The 23,071-nt window shown below is 35.4% G+C and overlaps 1 protein-coding gene across 1 annotated transcript in view; it reads right to left on the reverse strand.

The window, feature by feature from the left end:
- Positions 1 to 23,071, reverse strand: part of AP4B1 (adaptor related protein complex 4 subunit beta 1) — a 558,401-nt gene that overhangs the window by 485,167 nt on the left and 50,163 nt on the right. The window lies entirely within an intron of this gene.

Genomic DNA, 23,071 nt, shown 5'->3' on the forward strand with positions numbered 1-23,071 from the left:
GTACTCTTCTCTGCTGACAAACCTCAGCACTGGGATTTGAAAAGACAAGGGATGATGGTGCTAGGCCTAAACAGACATCAGATACTATTGTACCTTTCTCATGGGGATATTTGCTAGGACTTTCATGAGAGCCACAGATGCGATGAGACCTAAAATCATGAGGTATTCCCATGTAGTAACTGAAGTCTAAGTGGAAAACCTTAGAAGCACATCTACATACAGATCTATTATTTTCATGTGAAAGAAAATCTCTTTGAACTGAGGTGTCTGACACCCCAGGAACACAATCCTGTATATAGCAGTAAAAAAGACTTATGAATATTATCTTGCAATATCAGCTTGTGTAAGAGATATCTCATTCAAGTGAGAGATTCCTGACACTTTGTAAAAGATTATACAAAGATAAGTCATCTTAATATGCAAAATGTGGATACTCTGTAGCCTGCAATGAGCTACAACGGGAGCTAGACACTTTGTGAACACTCTTGGTACAGTGGATAATCTAAAGGGTAAGGCAGACGACTGATAATGTGATTCAAACACACAAAACCGTTAGAATGCCTCAAGTCTGGATGAACCGGGATGTGAGGATGAGCATCTTTTAAATCTAGTACTACCAGGAAACTTGAATGAGGAAGAAGAGGTAACAGGTTATGAAGTGGCATCATGTTTAACTTTGGCATTATCACAGCCAGATTTAGGGAAGAAAGATCCATAACTGATTTTCAAGCATTTTCTTTCTTTGGCGGAAAAAACATCCTTGAATAAAAAAACCTTCCCAACCTGGGAATGATGAAATGGTTCTTTCACTCCCTGGAACAGCATGAGTTGAAGGACAAGAAATAAGACTGGTTTGCTAGATTAGGGATTTCCTGACACTGCCATCTGTAATCTTGATGCATGATCTTCAAAACCCTTCCCAAAAAGAAAAGTGGAGATTCAGATTTTCTGGCAGGGAACAGTGACTACCAAGTCCCATAAATATTCATTCTGATTTGTTGGACTGTCTTTTTTGTGGGGACCCTGATTTCCTTTTGGAACCCTTGCCATTTCTTAAGTGCATTTTGATGAGACCGTTTTTTTTTTTTGGAAAAACTGGAAAAGGAGGACTGAACAATCTTAGAAATTTCTTGTATTAATTTAGCCCTTTCATCACACCTTTTGATAACCTCTGCATCAGAGGGACCAAAAAGTAAATGTTCACCAAAAGAAGAATTTAAAATCTAATTTTCTTATTATCTTTGAGGTTCTGAACACACAACCAGGCAAACCCCCCAAAACAGTACTAGAGGCTATAGCCCTGGAAGAAGTATCAAGTCATGCACGCACTGTAAACAATGGGTTGTGACTTGTACAATGGATGGAACAAAATCATTTAAAATAGATTTTTCTTCACAAGATGAAACTGTAGACAAACCATTCCTGACACTTAGAATAAACTAACATATAAACCTGACAATTCAAAATTGTGAAAAATCAAAGTTGCAGATGCATACACCTTCCCCCATACTTATCAATAATCTTACCATGTTTGTCAGAAAGAATAAGATTAGAATTAACAAAATGTTTACCAGAGGTAGGAGTAACTAAAGCAATATATGCTGGGTCAGGCTTAGGAAGAGAATATAAAAACTTAAAAGACTGAGGAACTTTATACATTCTTTCTTTTTAAGGGCAACAGCCTTGATATCAGAAAAATTGCAGGCAGTGACATACACATACCCCACAGCTGACAGAACTTGAGGAATGGGAGCAGGTTCAGGAAATTCCTTATGTAACAGCTCATAGTATTTTCTGAGGGAGTGAGAAACCTCAGTGTTCTCCCATTGAAAACAATGGCAAATTCTTGAAATAGTCTTGGAAATAGAGAACCCCCCACAGGAAGAATCAGTAAATGAGCTCTCCTTATGAGTTTGAATCAGAAATCTGAGAAGAAAACCCTGTATCTGTCCCTTCAACTTCTTGCTCCAATTCAGAATCTTGAATCTCTTCAGGAAAAGAGATATCCCTCTTTCTTTTACCAGAGACCACCTTAAAAGAAGGATAAACGGACTGAATTAAACCCTGAGCCAGACCCAGTAAACTATACCTGACTAAGGAAATAAGAGGAGGAGTAGATACATGTTTAGTTATCTGTTTCTTTTTGACAGGAAGAATGGGGCCAACAGTATTATTAATGGCAGCAGCAGCTTCCTAGGGATGGGCACAATATTCTGACCAAACAGGGATGTCTTCCCTGTTCATTTTCCCAGGGCCAACAAGAGTGGCTCTCTCTTGCCAACTGAGAGGACCCCAACAGCCATGAAGGATATTGTTAACCCAGCCATCCATAGTGGCTGTAGGTGCAACACTAGAGGGATCTAGGTCATAAACTATGGCACAGCAGAGTCATCCACCTATTGCTGAGACAAAAGTGCTAGCCTGCTGTGGTGGCAAAGGCTGTTTGTTTAACTTTTTCCTTTTGTGGTTGGAAGAAGGAATGACCTCAGGGGCAGTAGTTTGCTCCATGGTCAAGCTGAAAATAATGCCCTTTTCCCCAGGAAAAACAAGCAGCAAAAGCCAGTAATCTTTAAAGTCACTTTTTTCACACAAAAGCACAGTTTAAAGTAACTGAGAAGCACTTTTTAATAAGTGTTAAACTGACAGGACAAAAAGTGTACTCCAATTTAAAATTACAGTTAAGTAGAATAAAAATAGTTTACTGGCAAAGGTTTTTCCCCAAAGGGAACTTCTCTACACAGCAAAGTGATAACAGAAGTTGTTGATCATTGAAAGCCCACAGAGAAGCACAATCTTCACTGGCAGGAACACTCTGAAAGGCTTGGTGCCTAAACCTGTTTTTTCAGTCAGCTCAGCTTGAGCTGACTGCTGTTTGGGTGCATGGAAAGTGCCATGAAGCTTTGGAAGCTAATTGGCTATTATATCACTGGCAGGATATAACCTATATAGCCAAGGCTACTGCAGCAGTGATCACTATGGGCTCTTTCTTGGGGGCAGCAATCAAAACAATAGAGTTGACCATGGGAGTGCTACTCCACTATTCATGGTCCTTTGAAGTCCAGTGGATGCATTCCAGTCACCTTGGCATACTTGCTACTACATCCAGCTCCTTGCCAAGCCCTCTGCATGACCAGTGACACAATGCAGTTTGCAAGGATAGGTACTTCAGTAAGATTTGATCTTCAGGGTTGAGTGTGATGGTGGGTCATTATCTCCTCTGTCTCAATAGTTACAAAATTTCCCCAAATGAAGTGACGTGAATACATCAGCAGAATTACCAGTCTTTACATCAGAAGCATTATTAAGTTAGACTAGTATAAAACAAAAACAAAACCAAAACACCTGAATGTAAGACAGAAGAGACCAATGTTTCTAGCGTATTTTCAGTTTAATAACGGCTTTCATCCTCAGACTTTATCAAGAATGTTAAAAAAAATTACAAAACACATCTTTACATACGCGAAGCTAAAACCATTCCATCCAATAAGAATGTAAAAACAATCAATTAAGCAAAATATTAAACAATTTTTTTAGTTGCATTAACCCTTTAAGTGACAGCAAGTATGCGTTCTTTGAGAAAACACTTTATATTACCTTGGTCATTTAAACCAGGGGTTTGTCAGCAGCTAATTTTATTTGGCAACAAGTTGCTCTTCTTTCAACAACAATTTTATAGTTTCCACCCATCTGGTCTTCTAGAACTGATTCCACCACTGCAAACAAATACTTTTTGAATTGTCAACATTTGTCCGAGTGTCTATAAAGAGTATTTCTAGTGTCATTAGTTTTAATAGAGTAACAATGTTCTTTTATCCTTTTGCCCATGTTCTAGTGGTCACACTCACATAGAAGCTTGGGCACCATGAGCAGAGAGCCATGTATATAACACCTTTGGTATTAAAGGCATTTCTAGTTTTTGGCCACAAAATGTAAGCAGACTGTGACAAAGAATATAAGGTCCTTTATTGATTTATCTACAAGCTGTACAATTATGACATTTATAAGTACCTTGTCTCTTTTGTGTAAAAGGTAGGGGGGGGTGTATGTGGAATTCCTTTCAAGCAAGTTTTTAATAGACTGACTTTTCCTGTACACAAAAGCAGGTACCTCTCCTGCTACACTAGGTATGTCACTATTCCCAGCAATAATTTTCCATTTAATATGTATAATATTTTTGATAATTTCACTGTCCTCTGTCATATCCAAACAAAGTCTAGGTGCTAAGTTATATCGTGGTTCATCTGTGTTATGTGCTAAAGACCCAGTAATCTTTTTGGAGAATGCATATATCAAATTAGGACCAAACTCTATTTTACATTTTGATTGTATTTCTTCAGCAGTATATAATAAAACCTAGCTAAAAACAAAGAAGTAATAACCTCGATCACGTTTTCAAAATCTATATCGCTACTTTTCATTCTCGAGGGCCGAATTAATTGGACCCTAGGGATGTTCTTCTTCCTGTTGTTTGGCTGGTGACTCCTATAGTGTAAAGTGTGGTTTGTAAAGGTACTTTTGCAATGTATACAGCTATGAAATCTTAAGGTAGTACTGTCATACCATAATTCTACATCCAAAAAATGTACTTTTTGTCCCACTTCCCCTAGGACAAACTGTAATAAAGATGTGCTGGAATTCAAACCCTCTAAAAATACTTGATGACTTCCTGTTTTGCCTTCAAGGATGAAAAACAAATCGTCCACAGATCTTTTGTAATATGTAATGTTAGAGTGATGAAACCTGCTAGAATCTCTAACTCCCACCAACCAAGAACTAAACATGAAAATGCGGGGACCGCTATTGCCCCCATAGCAATACCTTTCTTTTGTTTATAAATTTTTGAATTAAATAGAAAGAAATAATTTTTCAATACAATATCAAGTAAAGAACAGTATAGATAAACCTGATTGCTCTTCATGTTGGTGTATTTGTGTAAAGAACAGTATAGATAAACCTGATTGCTCTTCATGTTGGTGTATTTGTGTAAAGAACAGTATAGATAAACCTGATTGCTCTTCATGTTGGTGTATTTGTGTAAAGAACAGTATAGATAAACCTGATTGCTCTTCATGTTGGTGTATTTGTATAAAGAACAGTAGAGATAAACCTGATTGCTCTTCATGTTGGTGAATTTGTGTAAAGAACAGTATAGATAAACCTGATTGCTCTTCATGTTGGTGTATTTGTGTAAAGAACAGTATAGATAAACCTGATTGCTCTTCATGTTGGTGTATCTGTGTAAAAAAATTCCTAACATATTCCACACCCTTCTCTTTTTTTTTTCCCTCAAATATTTTTTTTATTTTCAATTAAAATAACATTTACATAGTATTTTTAAATATCATTTTAAACTATATACAATATTTACAATAGCCTGACTTTCAATTATATACACTGTATGCAGAGTGTCCAACAAAGATAAAACTTTCTTCCAACGATTATTTACCAGTGGCCTGGGATATAATCATAGTTTTTTGATTTTTATTTCCATTGATGCAGTTGTCTTCAGTAAAGTGTAGAATTCTTCCAAGGTCGGGGGTGTATTTGAATTCCAACTTCTGGTTACGCATTTCCTAGATATAGCAAGTTTTGTCCATAACAAATACATATTTGTCTTATTCAGGTAGGGACCTTCATTTACATTTAGTATAATCAATACTTTTGTTAAGGTAAAGGATTCATTAAATAAAGCTTGTAAAAAATGATTGATTATATTCCAATATGATTTAATTTTGTTACATTCATAAAAAATATGAATCCAGTCTGCTTTATTTGACTTTTCATACCTCCAGCAAAAAACATTTGTAGTAGTACTGATCTTTTTAATTCTATCTGGTGTTAAAAATGCTCTATGTAAGTATTTCCAGTTAAATAGTTTCCAGTACTGTGTGTTAGAGGTGTAATTAATAATGATAGTAAGATGTTAGTTTTAATTTCTTCTGTTAACTGCAATGACTGACCTTTTGTTAAGAACTGCCAGTATGATGGTTTGGGAAATGTTTTATATGTTATTAACTCTTTATATAGATTTGAAATTGAATTTTTCTTTTCACAACTATTATATATAAATTCATACAGAAAACTTATTAGATTTGGAATATCTTTAAATGAGGAATTATTAATTAATCTGCATAAATCTTGAGTGTACATTAGAATGCTTTGTAAGGTTAACCAGTCCTGTGATGGAATATTGTAAGCAGTTTCTATCATATGTATATCTAAAACATTTAATTTATTTACACATTGAAACCAGCATAATAATCTATTTTGTTCCCAGGAGGTTATGGTTTCCCTACATATTATGTGAGGAAAGTTCTTAGTGATGGTAAATGGGGTTAAAAGGTCAAACCAAAGTTTTAGATCTATGTTTGCATTAATAAGTTTCCTAAAGGAATTGATGTAATGATTAATCAGTGTTGTTTTAGAAGGTTTTGTTATATTATATTGTATACTTATATATAGTATGTACCAGGGTTTGTTTGATTTGTCTACTATTAAAAATTTTTTTAGCAGATTAAATTCATTTGTTAATATAGCCGTTGTTAATTCTTTCCAGTTGGCAAAATAATTTGGGTTTATCCAGTCTATTGTAGTTTTAAGCACAGATGCTTTTCTATACATTTCTATTTCTGGGAAGTTCAATCCTCCTTGTTTCGAGGGTCTAATGTGATGAGTTAGAGCTACTCTATTCTTTTTGGGATGCCATAACAATTTTATTAAACATGAGTTTATTTCTTTAAGAATGCATTTTCAGGAATTAACTGTACTGCTAATGCTACATATAGTATTTTTGGCAATAAGACCATTTTTATTAATTGCAATCTGTCTTCAAAAGTTAATATAATTTTGTTCCACTTTTCTATATACATTTTTGTTTCAATAATGTTTTTATAATTTAATAATATTGTTTCGTTTATATTTTTGCATAACACTATTCCTAAATAATTTAGCATAAGTTCTTGTTTTCCTATGATGGATTTATCTGTAACTTGTAGTTCTTATCTTTTCTTATTTAAAAATAGAAATTTTGATTTTGATCTATTAAAGTGTATACCTGAAATCTTATAAAATTTTTCCATTACTTCTTCTAGCTCTCCTAATGACTCTCTGGAATTTGATAGGGTTAATAAACTATCATCAGCAAAAAGCATTATTTTAGATATGTACTGGTCATAGACTTCTATTCCTTTTATTGTAGTAGCAGTATTCAAAATGAAACGCTGTACAACAATGGCCAATGAAGTAAAGTTCTCTTGGAGAAGAGGTAATGTGGTTAAATGATATAAAAGTTAAAAGTGGAACATATACAGCAAAAAACTTGCATACATTTCCAGTACTTAAATTAAATGCACTTACAAGATATTCACGCTGTGAATGGAGTTATACCATAGCGAAATTATGGCTCCAAAGTTTCCAGTCTTATGATGGCTTCAAAGTATCCAACCTTTTTAGTCTGATATACAAAGTAACCACACTGAAGATGTAGTAGCTGCTGTGTGACTGTGATGAACTGTGATAACAGCTTAACCAGTCTAACAGATCAAATAAAAGCTTCTAGCTTTAATGGCAGTTAAAACCCTTTTATTGTAGGAAAAGTTAAAATCTTCATGTAGAATAAAACAGTCCCTATGTATTCCAAACGATAAGCGCTTTCGGTATCTTCTTCAGATCGTAGAGATTGGGACTGGAAGTTCCTTTTTATAGTGCTTGCTTCCTTTACTGTTGAGACAATCATTCAATCGTCACACTGTCAATCAGCTATTTAAACGCACCAATCCTCTTTCCACTCAGCTGGGGGTGTTCCATTTCCTATACCTTTTGCTTTTGAGGGGTGTGACCAGTCATGAATTATTAAGCCAGACACGCCTCCACGTTAGCTGATAGTTGGTCTTCTAGCTTTTAGTATAGGTTTCAGTGGAATAATGTTATTCAAGCCTGGCTCAATATCAGCACGGAGGTTCACAATCCACTTACTCTCCCTGTATTCAGTAATATTTTCAATGTCGCCTTTCCTTATTCCACTATATACATTCTCTATCACCTTATAAGTGAAAGAATGACCAACATTTCTTTCAGCATGCGTTGCTAAAGCATTATGTGGATCTTTATTGATAATGTCTCTTTGATGTCTCAAAATGCGATTTTTAAACATCTGATTAGTTTTTCCAACATAGAATGCAGGGCATAGTTTACAGGTAGCCATGTACACCACATTGGGGGTTATACAAGTGGCTTTGACATTAAAGATGTATTTCTTCTTTGTCCTTGGATGTTCAAATTCGTTATTACAGTCAATCAGTGGGCATGCTGTGCAGTGGCCACACTTGAACATGCCTTTATGTCCAACGATTTTCTGTTTGCTAAACCCATCCTTTGTGCAAAGTAACCTCTTTAAATTTGTCTTATTCTTGTAGCCAAAGCATGGTGTTTCACTTACAATGTCTTTTAGCTTGGCATCCTGGGTGAGGATTGGCCAAAACTGCCTTATTATGGATTTAACTTGTGTGTTGTCTGTGCTGTAAGTTAACATCACTCTGGTGGTACTGTCTTCTGTCTGTTTTTTCTTTGGGATAACTTCTTGAACATTGACATCTTTTTCATTATAGCCTCTCTTTATTAGGTTTTGTTTTAGAAACAACATTTCCTTTTCTCTTGTCTCATCTTTGCTACATCTTTTATGTATTCTTTGTGTTTCATTTCGCATAATATTTTTAGTGACATGTTTAGGATGCATGTTGCTTTTCAACAAGTAATGATTTTTCCATGTATTTTTTCGGTGTAATTCGGTTTCCAACATGTTTTCGTTAAGAATAACAATCACATCCAAAAATGCAACTTGATTATGAGAGTGTTCTGCTGTAAAGCTTAAAAAAGTAGTAGTCCTATTTAGATATTGATGGAATGATTCAAATTGTGGTATGGTTCCTTCCCATAAAATAAAAAGATCATCCACAAATCGACCATGAAATTTGATGCATTCATACCATGGATTATTTGAGTTCAATACATGCTCCAATTCCCAGTCTACAAGCACAAGATTTGAGTAACTGTTCGCACAATTATTTATTCTTGGATTATTGCGTATTATTTCTGCAAGTATTTCTATAGCCAAAGCAAACAAATGAGGAGAACGGGGGCATCTTTGTTTAGTACCTTTCGTTATATGGATAGATTTTGAGGTGAAAGGACCTAATTTAATGTAGGCTAAGTTATTAATATACATTTTTTTTAGTAATAAGATGAAGGGAGGAGGAAATTCAATAATGCTAAAGTTTTAAATAGATATTCCCAGTTGAGGGAATCCAAGGCTTTTTCTATGTCCAATCCGATTACAAGTGTTTCTCTATCTTCTTTATTCACATAATCTATAAGAGTAAGTATCCTTTTAATATTATCATGTGTGTGCCTGTTATATAAAAATCCAGTTTGATCATCATTGTCTTTGAAAGTGGGATTTTCATTCTGTTAGCTAGGATTGACATGAATACTTTGTAATCATTATTCAGTAATGATATAGGTCTGTATGAGGTGCAAAGATCTGATGGTTTATTATCTTTTAGAATTGGTGTTATGAGAGAATATTTCCATGAGGGTGGCATTTTTGCTTCTGACTGGACTTCTAGCAAAGTTTTATGAAAAAGGGAGACTACTACTGAAGGGAAGAGTTTGTACATTTCCGTAATTAAACCATCTATCACTCGAGCTTTGTTAGATTTACTTTCTTTTATCTTGTGAACAATTTATTTGTAGGATATAGGTTTTTGTAGGTCTAGTTTTAGGTTTTCAGGATTTTTTTTTATCTTGATAAGGTTTGTATTAAAGTTTATTTGGTTTGTATCTAAATCTTCTTTTTTGAAGTGTTCCATATAATGGAACCAAAATGCTTCAAGGGTGTCTCCTATATCTGATACTTTGTTCCCTTTCTTTTCATGATATATACTACTAATGTTATTTGCTTTAGATTGTATTTTAATTCTTGTAGATAAGTTATGTAGATATCTGGGGAAGGTGGCTAATGAGTTTATTTTTAATGTTTCTAAGGCTAGACAAGTTTTGTGTGTTAGAATTTCATTATATTTTTTAATTAATTCCTCTATTTCTTTTTTAACTTCTGGACAATTCTGATTTTTTTTTTTTAGATTTTGCTGTCAAAGAGTCTGGTTTGCAAGTCTAATGATTCAGAATCCCACTCTCTGACTTTGTTTTTGTACCAGCTAAGGGTCTTACCACATAAATAAGCTTTTAATGAGTCCCAAACCATGACTCTACTGATTTCTGTTGTATTATTAATTTTAAGAAATAACTTTAGTTCTGACAACATCAAGGGTCTGAATTATTTAATTTTTGTGATATATGATGGAATTCTAGTTGAGAGGATTAAAGGTTTAAACTCTATTTGGAGCTTCATTATCACAGAGTCATGACCTGAGAAGGGGCATGGAACTATTGTGAAGTTGAGGACTTTTGTTTGTAAATCTTGAACTATGAATAATTTGTCTATTCTGGTTTGTGTTGCAAATCTATGGTCTTTATGGGAAAATAATAAGGATTTATCATCTTTTACTTTAAAAGTGTCTATTAAATGAAATTAATCAATACATCTTTTTAAGGATTTTGAAATAGTTGCTATGCGAAAAGACTTCTTGGTGGTTTCAGAAGCTACTAAGGTACAAATAAAGTCTCCTCTCAGTATAAGATTTCCTTTATAATTGTTGGAAATAAAATCTAGGTGTTTTTTAACCATTACTGCTCCAATTCCTGGGAACCAATATAGATTAGCTAAGGTCCATATTCTGTTATTAAATTTAATTACAACAAATGCTAGTAGACCTTCTTTGTCTTCACATTTATAAATAACTTTTGGAGTGATGTTTTTCTTCCAGAGAATTGATACTCCTTTTGTCTTTGTTCTATAGGCGGATTGAGCTAAGACTGTATAGTTCTTAGGGTTCCAAATAAAGCTATCATTAGTCTTAAAAACATGTTTCCTGGAGAAATACTACTTGTGCCTTATTTAGATTTAAATATTTTAGTAGGTTTGATCTTTTATTTGCATTATTTAAGCCATTAGCATTTAATTATAAGAATGTTAAATCCATTTCAAGTTATTGTTGGAAGAAACATTTTGCTTCTTTTTTATTTTGATTATAGTAGTTATACCATATTCTCTGATAACACTGAATGTTATTTTATGTGTGTAAACTTGGGAGTGTAATTTAATGTTCTTTCTTCTTTAAAATTCTGGTCAGGCTTTAAAAAAAGTACTTCTATAAAACATTAATTCTAAAGTATCAAATACAAGTAAATATGAATTTCCCATTAAACATGGAATGAAAGTCATTCTTAATCCAATAGATAAAGATAGATCTATTGGATTATCACTCATACCTTTAACCAACAATATCAACTGAGCTCTATATGTTAAATTATTATATGGAGAATTTTCTTAAAAGAGATATGAAATTCTACATTATTCTATTATTGTTCTATAGTATTTTATATATCAGGATGAAATGTTAGTAGTGTAAACAATTATTAAGTCGACTTAGAAAATATTCAGTATTTAGTTACCCTTAAAGAGATCCCAAATATGTCAGATATGTCATTTTGGATAAATTAAATGCAACAGAGGAGCATACACTAAATAAGCCAACAACAAATAGATTATTACTAAAATAATTTGACTAAAAGGACTCTACAGGAGACAACGAGTGATTACCAATGAAATATGAATTTACCGTAGGTGTACTGTCTTCCTTTATGTTCCCAATCTTCGGCTCACCAACTTCAACTTACACTTATGAAAAGACATGGCTTATCAGTGGTATTCTGACTCTGAGCAGAGGCATCCTACATTCTAGTGTGCAGTGCTTTTACATATTTATAGATTTACAAAGCAGAGTTTAAGAATGAACTATGAACACCCTGACAATTCCCATCCTGCATAGGGTACCTCCTGCTTCTAGTATGGTTATTCACATCAGGTCTAGAATGAATGTGAAGGTACCTATATGGTAATCAAGACTTACCTTAGGTAAGTATTAATCAAATAGTATTTAGAGCATGTTAGAGAGTTCTCGGGGCAGTTAGAATACTCTTAAGCCTCTCCTCCCTTGACCAAAAACAGAGATTTTCCTTCACTTTCTTTCCCCTGTTTTAAATCAGTACTAATAAAAGAAATTCAGCAAACAGAGGTAAACAGAAATAACATTCAGTAGTCTGTCTTGTACATGACTTGCAATCCATTAAACAAGTCAGTGACTAACATCACTTTAGTAAACATTATAAAGACAAATTAGAAATAATTTCCTAGCTCTTTATATTTTCTGATAAAGCAAAACGTTAACAATAAGCTATTTTAATTAAAAGTATAAAGTATTTAAATTTTTCCTTGCATGTATACATTTCTACTTATATTGTAGTGCCAATAGCTGTCTTTGAAATCTGTACAATACTTCACTTCTTCAAATCATTCCTTTTTCAATTCAGGTTTTGTTTTGTCAAAACGGCAACAACATTTCAAGGGCACAATTAATATTTAGACTGATGTTTCAAATAAATAACTTGTCAGTTGCCAATTGAGTTAGTTTAGAATGTATGGTTAGTGCAAATATAGCATGTTGCAAAAATAATATGTATTTTTTCGTGTGCTCTAGAGCCTGTCATATGCAAGTGACATATATAATGTAGCATATATAGAGCAGATAGCTTATGGATTCAGGTTGTTAAAGTAAGTTGTACTTATTAATCAGGCAGTTTCATTTAAATTCACAAGTAATTTGGGAACATTTCAGTTGAGTTTCCAGGAATGTGTAGTCCAATGTGAGTAATTGAGTCCACTTTTCCTCATAAACATATGTCACAATTCATTAAACTAAGCAGAGTCTAACATCTGTCTAATAATCATTATAAAGACAAAGAATAGTAATTTCCTAGCTCTTCAAACTTTCTGATGTCGCAAAATGTTGACAGTAAGCTATTTTAACTGGAAGACTAAAACATTTCAATACTTCCTTGTGAATATATATTTTTACTTTTACTGTAGTGTCAAGAACTGTCTGAAATCTATGCATTACTTCATTTCTTTCAAGTCATTCATTTTACAGTTCAGATTATATTTTGTCAAAATGTCAATAGCATTTCAAGGGCACGTTTAATAGTTAAACTGATATTTTAAATGAATAGCTATCAGTTACCAAGTGAGTTTGTACAGTGTGAGGTAACTGCAAAGATAATATGTATCTTTTCATATGCTCTTGAGACTGACAATTTCAAGTAATATATAAAATGAAACTTTTACAGTGCAGACAGCTTGTGAAATCAGCATGTTAAACTGAGTAATACTTTTTAATCAAGCAGCTACATTTAAGTGCACATATAGTTTGGGAACATTTCAGTTGTGTTTCCAGGAATATGTAATCCTATGAGGATAAATCATAAAATATTTATAATTATACCATGACCCCCCCCCAAAACGTGCATGCTGATTGGCCAGCGTGCACATTGTAAATCGAGTTATACTAATGGAAAAGGTCCGTCGCCGGACTTTTTTCCATTAGTATAACTCTACTTTTAAAACACTGTCTCCCTATGTTAAATGGGTTTAACATAGCGAGACAGCTTTAAAATAAGCAACGGTGATCTCCGTTGCTTATTTTAAAGCTGTCTCGCTATGCTAAACCCATTTAACATAGCGAGACAGGTTTTAAAAAGCAATGGAGAAAGCAAGATCTCCGTTGCTTTTATTTTGCTATGTTAAATGGGTTAACATAGCGAGACAGTTTTAAAATAAGCAACGGACATCTCCGTTGCTTATTTTAAACTGTCTCGCAATGTTAAACGATTTAACATAGCGAAACAGTAAAAAGCAACGGAGATCTTGCTTTCTCCGTTTTGCTCATAGCTCTGATGTACTGCGCAGGCCAGTACATCAGAACTGCCGCAGATGCCAGACATCTGCGGAAGGGCAGTAAACAGCTATGCCATTATTTAAGAAAAGTAATAGTTTCTTTTCTTAAATAATGTCATGGTATAATAACCCACTTCTGGGTGTGGGTAATGCTGTATTTACCCACGGTTGGCTTTGTTTGGTCCCTCAGGCTTCGCCCTCGGGACCAAACCATGCCAAAGGTGGGTAAATACAGCATTACCCACACCCAGGCGTGGGTTATTGCTATAATAGTCCTATTATGTATTTATTTTACCTTGCTTAGGTTTTTTTTCATTTCAATAACTAAACATTACTTTCTGTTATTATTTGTTATCTGTGAGGCTAAATGCACTTTGCAGTTTCACAGTGTCCTTAGAAACTGTAGCAATTGTTTGCTGTTGCTATGACAACGCAAATAGAATGTGAAGAAAGCTTCACTTCTCTTAACCAACAGTACATTTTTCCCTCCTTTTTTTTTTTTTTTTGTTATGTATTTGTTAATACTAAAAGGAAATAAATCAAAGGACATATGTACATGAATAGAACATTTCAGAGTTAATCACGAACATGTCCCCAATCCCAATAAGCATAACAGTGACCATCATTGTAATAACAATTAAGTTCACTATTCCAATTAGTCTACCTTAAAACTAGATTACTTTAAACTATTATTTATCTATATATAAATAGTGAGTTATTAAATATATACAGACTATATTAGTATAGTAAATAGGAGAGAATAGGAGAGAATTTAGAAAGGGAGACAGGATGCAGTTTAAATAAATAAATAATGAGAAAAGAAAGGAGAGAGAGAAAAAAATAGAAAATACACATATACTATGTATGTTGATTTACAGTATAAATATTTTATGTGCTATATAACCCTCCTTCTTAGAAAGAAAAGTACCCTGTTTTACATACCTGAGGTAATGTGAAAACTCTCATGTGTCATCTATTTTCAAAAAATATAGATAAAGATTCCAGTAGTTAGTTACCTTTGTTTTAAAATTCCAAGCAGTAAAATTGGTCCTTTAAAGTAATGTTAAAACAATTCATATCATAGTAGAGGCTTTGATAGATTTGGCTGTAACAGTATCAGTCTTTTGCTTTTTCTTTTTGACATCTGTCCAGGCATTTGTTTCTTTTGTTCTCTTGAGAGAAGGTGACATCCAATCCATATCTTCTGGTAAAGTAATCACATTATTAGTTATAATAAATGAAGAGGCTTCCTCCAAGTCAATAAAAATCCTCATCTCGTTGGCATACAGTATTCTTATCTTAGCTGGATATGCAAGTTGTGCCTTGATGTTATTTTGTTTCAGAAACTTTATCATTGGCCACACTTTTTTCCTTTGTTCCATTATTCTAGATGAATAGTCGTTATCAAATCTTATCAGGCTCGGTTTATATTTAAGAGGTGCCTTCCTCCAAGCAGATCTTAAAATCAGTTCTTTGTTCAAGTATGAAAGAAATTTGATAATTATTGACCTAGGATGAGTGTTTGGGTTAGTGGCAGGATTCCCAAGAGCTCTGTGTGCCCTTTCAATGCCAAAGGAAAGCCCTTCTTTTAAATTTAAATTTAAAATGTCAGGGATCCAGCTTGATAAAAAGGAAATAATATCCTCACCTTCTGTGTTTTCAGGTGATCCGAAAATCCTGAAGTTATTTATCCTCTCACTATTTTCCAAGTCATCTACTTTATTAACCAACCAAGTGTTTTGTTTAAGAAGCAGTTCTTTCTGTGTTTCCAGTTCCTTAAGTCTGTTTACTAAGTCATTTAGAGAAACCTCTATTCCTGTTATCCTTGTCTGGTGTTGTAGCATTTCCTTGAAGGTGCCAGCCTGTTTTTGACTGCTTGTTTTAAGATTTTCTAGATTCTCTTTAAAATCATCCATCTTCAAAGACAACTCCTGCAGGGTAGATGCCATCTGTTGTAGTTCCTTCTTTAAGGCATCATCCTGATGAGAATTCTTTGAGTTGCTCATTTTAACAAGTGAATATATCTCCAAGCTTTTTTGACAGGAAATTATTTGTAAAACTTCACCAAAGTTTCTAATTATGTAAATTAGTCCTTTATCTATAAGATGTTATACTTTGAAGAAAAAAAAATAATATTTTTCTTGTCTTATTTAATTAGTTATATGGAGCTCTAAAATACTGCTGCTTTCAGTTAGCCATTCAGGCTCCGCCCCCCAGACACTTCTCTTGAGGGATGGCAGTGAAAAGGGATGATATGTCAACAGTACCAATATAAGTATCACTAGGGGAGCATTCTGATGTCTCAGTAAATTCTTTGAAGCTGTTCAAAAAATCCCAAGAATTCCTTATGTATGATGAAAGTTGCTGAACTACAGGATTTAGTATGGAGTCTGAAAACAAGTTTGTCTAGTATAGCTTGTTGAAGATCACCTACCTTGGGAAATTTTGCAGCTGGGGTCATATACACAGACTTTATTTTTTACTTTTAGAACAAGTCAAGGACTTGGACACAAACAACCTTTTTAAAACTAGCCTTTTTTTTTCTTTCTTGGATAGTCCTAGCAGCCACACTTTTCACAAATACTGCAGCTATACTCTATGCATTCCACACTGTGGGACACAAGCAAAGCATGCATCTCCTAAGGAGAATCTTGTGTCCACATTCAGAATAATTTTTAATTCCAGAAATTCTATCCTTATCTATTATAAACACACAGAAATTGAGAAATGATGAGCAGCCAGCCAAAAGTTAGCAGCAAAACACAATTACTCACAAACACTACTGCAGCTCAAAATGATGGACCTAGCAGTTGTAAGGGAGAGACAATTAAACTAGCCTAAAAAGAATATTATGCCTCAGCCGAATAATACCAATGGCAATAAAAGACAATAAAACAGAAGTAGCTGCCCTGATCAAGAAAATCTGCAAAAGAAAAATACGAAAATGCTTCAAAACGGAATAGCAAGCAAGCACATGGCCACCTTTTGATGCTTGCTTGAAAATAACAAATACGATTTGGAGAGAAGTGGAGGTGTGTAGAGACTAATACATGTCTCAAAGGATCCCTGTGCTATGGAATAAGCTTCCCATCCACATGGAGCAGAGTTAATCCCTAACCCTACTTAAAAAAAAAACCTAGAATGTTGGATGGGGAATTGCAAATTCACGCCCCCCCCCCCCCCAGATTGGCCACCATGACTTTGATGGGCAGTCAAAAGTAAGTAAACTAATCCCAAACTAAAATACCCCTCCCCTAACTCTTAGCAACCTCCTTACTAACTAGAGCACCATGTAGCCGTCCAAATTAAGTGGGTTATGCTGCATGGCTAGGCTTTTAAAAACCTTTAGGTTGTTAACCTAGTATAAACCTATGAACCTTGTGATGATAGGCGGTACTGTCAGCCATGCCGGGAGAAGTAGGACAGTGGATGTATGACTTGTGCCAGTACAGCTAGCTGGAATTTTGTAAACAATTATATATCATTTGTATATCAAACTGATTTGTACAGATGCTTGTGCTGAACATGTATTTGCGAGGTTTGCTTGTATTGAAATGTATCAACAGTGACTCTGCTGGAATGAATAGAAATGTACATGTATTACTGTAACTAAATTAAATGTATACGTTTTAATAGAGGATACTGGGATAGCAGAGGTTAACCAGCTAGCTTACTTTAAGAAAAAATAAGGGAAATGTAAATGAGATGTTAAACCATAAAAGGTCACCTCACAGTGCTGAATAGGACCGGAGATGATGGGTCTGGAAGAAGCCTTTGTTCATTAGCTCAGTAAAAAGAGGGAAAGCTGCATGCACTGCCATAAACATTTAGATGTGTATTGTAGCTGTCTATACTAAATTTCTGTTTCAGCTTCAAAGGGGGATAGTTTGAGAACCTAGAAGTCAGGTGATGAGATGAGGTCATTCTGCAAGCCATCTTGCATATTATATTTGACAGGGAGTAATCTCTGAGTATTAAGTATTCTGTTTTGGGGAACCTGACTAGAAATGCTGCTTGTGTATTTCATTGAGACTTGCTCTATCAAGTAAGTTATTAGGGAATAGTAATTCTCCAATATTCAGTCAGGAATATAGGGAAGCTTAGTTTAGAGATTGTTTTTCTTTATTTGTATGAGTTTGTATGAGTCTGTCCATCAATGTTAAACATTTCTTTGTGATTTGAACTTTGTGGTTTACTGTAAATATAAATTTAGTATTTTATTGTTTGTTTTTTATTATTTAATATATTTAAAACCTTTCTTTGTGGCTGGTCCTTTTTAGAAAATATTTAAGCTTTGAGCGTATTTGCACATATGTATTTGTGATAACTCTGGCCACTCCAGAAAGTCTTGCTGTTTAGTCAACATTACCATCTGTATTAATATTAACTTCACTCAGCATAGTTGGATACACTTTTAAGAGTCTAATAGCAACTGATTGGTGGCAGTGAATCTACCTTATAGTCTGGGCAAAATTGGTAGAGCGGATAATCTGTGCCAGCCTTTCCCAGGTGTAGGTGTGTTTGTGTGTGTGTGTGTGTGTGTGTGTGTGTGTGTGTGTGTGTGTGTGTGTGTGTGTGTGTGTGTCAGCTACTTGGAGCAGGGACATGAATCACTGGGTTCACAGAGAGGGTGCTGGAGGACTTGTCTTGGACACTTGGCTGAGGACCTAACCCTACAGCTGTACCAGTGGCAAGTCTTATTGGGGACCTGTAGGGAGACAGATGTAGAGAAATCCAGACCATAGGCTGAGTGTGTTCCTTGTGTGCTCTAGCAAGAAATTGCGCTTGGTGCAGAGAGCTGCATCTGGAAATACTGATTATATCCGTTTCTATTCCTAGTGCATGTCCCTCTCCAGTGTCAGTGGTGAGGATTCAGGCTCCTTGATGACTGGGCCAGCGTGGGGATGTCACAGACCTATTATGGGAACTACAGGAGGAGTTAAGCAACTTCTGCCTGCAGCTATCAGCTCTTTTACTGAGCTGAACAGATTGGATTATCCAAGATAAAATGTTTCAGATGACTTTTGCTGTCAGAGTCTAGCACTATACCATGTTTCCAACCTGTGGGCTATCTGACCTACACTTACAAGATAGGTTGGAAGGTTGCGAAATTTTAGAATTTTTGATTAAAGATTATGTCTCGCAAATTGATGCTCTCAAAATTGAACTCATTCGTCTGGATGCAGATATTCAGGCGGACAATGACTTTCCACATTATAAATACGATTTTTCACATATATTTTCTAGTACTGACAGTACATTAGTTAAAATCAGAGACACCGAATTAAGGAAGCTAAATAGGGATAAGTATGATTATGAACATGGGCTGACTTACCCCCCACCACCAACCAATACACAAAATAAAGCACTGGCTGAGAATGCGAATGGGGCAGCTAGGACTAATTTGGCTGATGCCCCTCCAACAGAAATTGGGCTCCCAGGTCCAGTGAATGACGCAGATTCTGAGGGATCAGATGTTAGGAGAAGTGAGGGGATTTCCAATAAGCGAGATCGTGCTATTTCTAACAGCACCACTGATGTTGTGAATAATCCATCTTTGTTGCAGGATTTTCGGGGGACCAATGGCAAGAACTCAGGGGAACAGCAGGGTGGATTCCAGCAGGGACACTGGAAGAAGAAGAAGCAGAACAGGTGGAGGAGGTAGTGGACACCAGCCTTGAGACTAATGACTTTTGCCAAACACCAGAATGTGGGACTGCAGTGCAAGTTTTGTATAATAGCACTAAAGACTTTAAAATATTTAACTATTCTTGTTTTATATCATCACCCATTTTGATCGAGGTTTTGGCTAAAGGCTTTACCTTCGTGCCTACTTCACGGAGTGACATGGCGAGAACTTTGGTGGATTTGAAATACTATACTAGGAAGTTGAATTTAAATGTTTTATTTGGCAACTCTAGCAATTTAACTAATGATTTTAGAATTGCCAGCATTTTTAACCCTCCATTGCAGACTTCTATCTTGCTTTTTGAAAAATTGTGTGAGAATGACATTAGGTGTTTATTAAACATCAAGTCTGCTTATGGTAACCACATGTATAACCTATCCCCTTCCAAAAGGGATGCTTTGACTTGAAGTTTGCGGACATCCGTATAATTAAACCTGACAAAGGTGGGGGGTAGATTTTTATGGACAATGAGGATTATACTAGAAGGATATGTCTACTGCTGTCTGGGAGGGCCTATGAACAAGTCTCTAGAAATGAAATTAATGGGGCCTATCGGCGTATCAGGGGCTTCATTAACTATCTTTTTATTGATGGGTCTGTGGATACTGATTTATATAACTACTTGGATATTACCAGCCCAGTGGTGCCCATTACTTTTGGGCTGCCAAAAATCTACAAACATCTGAATAATTCCCCCATTACGTCCAGTTGTGGATGGTAGACAATCAATTACCTATGGGTGCGCTAAATTTATTGACACCAAATTAAAACATGCACTTTTAGGAGAGTCCCATATTTGTAGGGACACTTGGGCATTTCTGGAAGCTATCAACAATCTGCCCAATAGTGATGAATACAATTTTCTTACAACTGATGTCCGAGACTTATACACTGTAATCCCCCAAGACATCGGGCATAATTGGGTGAGGGATTTTCTGTTGGATAAACGGGTGGATGGTTCCACTATTGATCTTATTGATTATTTGTTGAACTTGGTGCTTAGCAACAAGTTTTTTTATTTTCAACAACGAATTTTATTTACAAAAAACTGGCGTTGCCATGGGCTCCCCCTGTGCGGCCACCTTTGCTAACACCATGATGGCCCACTGGGAGAAGAATTTCTTGTTTAGAGACAATATCTTCCAGCAAAGGGTGGTGTGGTACACCTGTTATCTGGATGATATTTTTATCATTTGGAAGGGTGACCTGCCCATGGCATCAGCCTTTGTTGATCGCATTTCGGGGTTTACCAGCTTTTTGGAGTTCACTTGGGATTTCCAAAATGATAAAATAGCTTACTTGGATGTTGAACTCACTAATGATAGGATCAATAGGAGATACTTATCAAAGATTTTTAGGAAACCTACCTACTCCAACGCCTTCCTACATTTCACCAGCTCCCACCCTTACCATCAAAAAAGGGTGGTCATCAAGGGCTATTTGGTCAGAGTGGCCAGAATGGTGTCCCTTGACTCTGAGTTCCAGGTGGAGTGTAACTTCTTGAAGGATATGTTTATTAAGAGGGAATACCCAGCGAGACTTGTCAACCAGTTGATCAGTTAAGTTCATTATAAAAGAACTAATGGAATTTTTAGTCCACTTTTACTTGGGGTTGAGAGTGTCGATCAGGGAAATGTAGGAGAGACAGTACTGAATTTTATTAGCCAGGCTGCAAGCCCACTTGAGGTGGGCCCCTCGGTACCCCATGGGAGGCAAAACACTTTGGCTAATCCATCTGGTATGGAGGCAAATATGGGGCCCTCATGACCACAGGTGGTTGTCAGCATCAATACTGGTTTTATTACTTCCTTTTCCTTGGACGTACCTTTAATAAGATCCATATTAATCAAGAATTGGTGTTTCCTGTATGAGGATACAACCATCAGAGTTAAAGTGGGTGATTTGCCCAAGGTGGTCTTTAGGAAAGATTGGAATTTGAAAGCAATATTGGAAAGTTGTATGTCTTTTTGCCATTCCCCACATTGTGGTATGTTTAAATGTGGGTGTTGCCGGTTTTGTAAATATATAAAAACTACTAGTACCTTTATGGTACGTAATCAACGGTATTCTGTAAAGGGGAGATTTAATTGTGAGTCAAAGGGAGTTGTTTATCTGAGTACTTGCCGGAACTATCCAGCCTTTTATACTGGCAGGACGGAGAGGCCCCTGAAGCATAGGATTTATGAGCATGTGTATAATATTGGCAAATTGAATCTAAACACTGCTCTGGCCAGACATGTGAAGATTAAGCGTACTCATGAATTTCTCTTCATTGCTATTGATAAGATAGGTGTGGATGATAGGGGGGGCCCACTATCTTTCTTTGAGACTTAATGAAAAAGAATTAGCCTGGCAGCTAAGACGTAATGCACATGCCCCCCAGGACTTAATGATAGTCTTTCCATTAAATGCATTCTTAAGTTGAAATCTTTGGATAGGTAAATTGGGGTCTTATTATATTTTGGTTTGACTTTATTAGGTTGGTGCTGTTTTCTCATTCCTTTGTACTAATTGCAATTTTGTGTGGGTATATATAAAAAAATTTTCTTATGATTGTATTTTAACATATACAATTGCATACCTAATGCTGTTTTTGGTAATATATTTTAACCTCTAGCTGCAGTGGTGGTGCTGCGGTAGCGTTGTCGCCTCACAGTAAGACGCTGTCCGGTTCAATTCTCAGAGACATGCATGAATGGGCGTACCTTCGTTGAAGGTTGTGCGTCAGGGCTGGCAACTCGGCACGTAAAAAATCTATCTGCCAATCATTAGCGGATCGGAGTTCCTCTGTGGCAACCCCTAACCGGGAAAAGCCGAAAGACACAACAACATAATTTTGTCTATTTAGGACGATTATTATGAATGCCATATATTATTATTGCAGTGACTGCTTTTTGCGATTGCTGTTTTAAATGAGGGCGGTTTTTAGTTTGAATTTTGATGATGTCATGAACTTTTCTGATATAAGCATTTACGTGTACTGTTCGGTTTCTCTGATGAAGTTTGCTCAATATAGTAAACGAAAGCGCTAACTTTACATTATTTGTGGCTTGGAGTTTTTCTTTCTTTATTTGGTTACTATAAATATGCGAAAGGAGTAACTAGGAGTACTGATGCCAGAGTTTTCAGATCATAAAGCAGTATGAGCTAGAATAGGAGAAGACAGCAAAATAAAGGAGGGAAAGGGATACAGAGATTAACTGCAGCATTTAAAAAGATGCAAGGCATGACATAGAAAGAAATATTATATAAAGATCATATGACAATTAGACCATTATATAAAAAGTGGACACAGTGATGGTAATATAGAAGAAAAAGTATAAAAATTATATTTAGAAGTGGAAAGAAGAATAAAAAATAAATAAGATCAACTATAAAGAAATAATATGGAATTATGAGAAAGAATCAGAGCAAGTAAGTAAAATAAGGGAAACAGACAAAAAATAAAATGATGTTATACAGGGAAAGATTTT

This window comes from Protopterus annectens, chromosome 5.part1, assembly GCF_019279795.1.
Source record: "Protopterus annectens isolate FY-2018-M chromosome 5.part1, PAN1.0, whole genome shotgun sequence".
Lineage (NCBI taxonomy): Eukaryota > Metazoa > Chordata > Ceratodontiformes > Protopteridae > Protopterus > Protopterus annectens.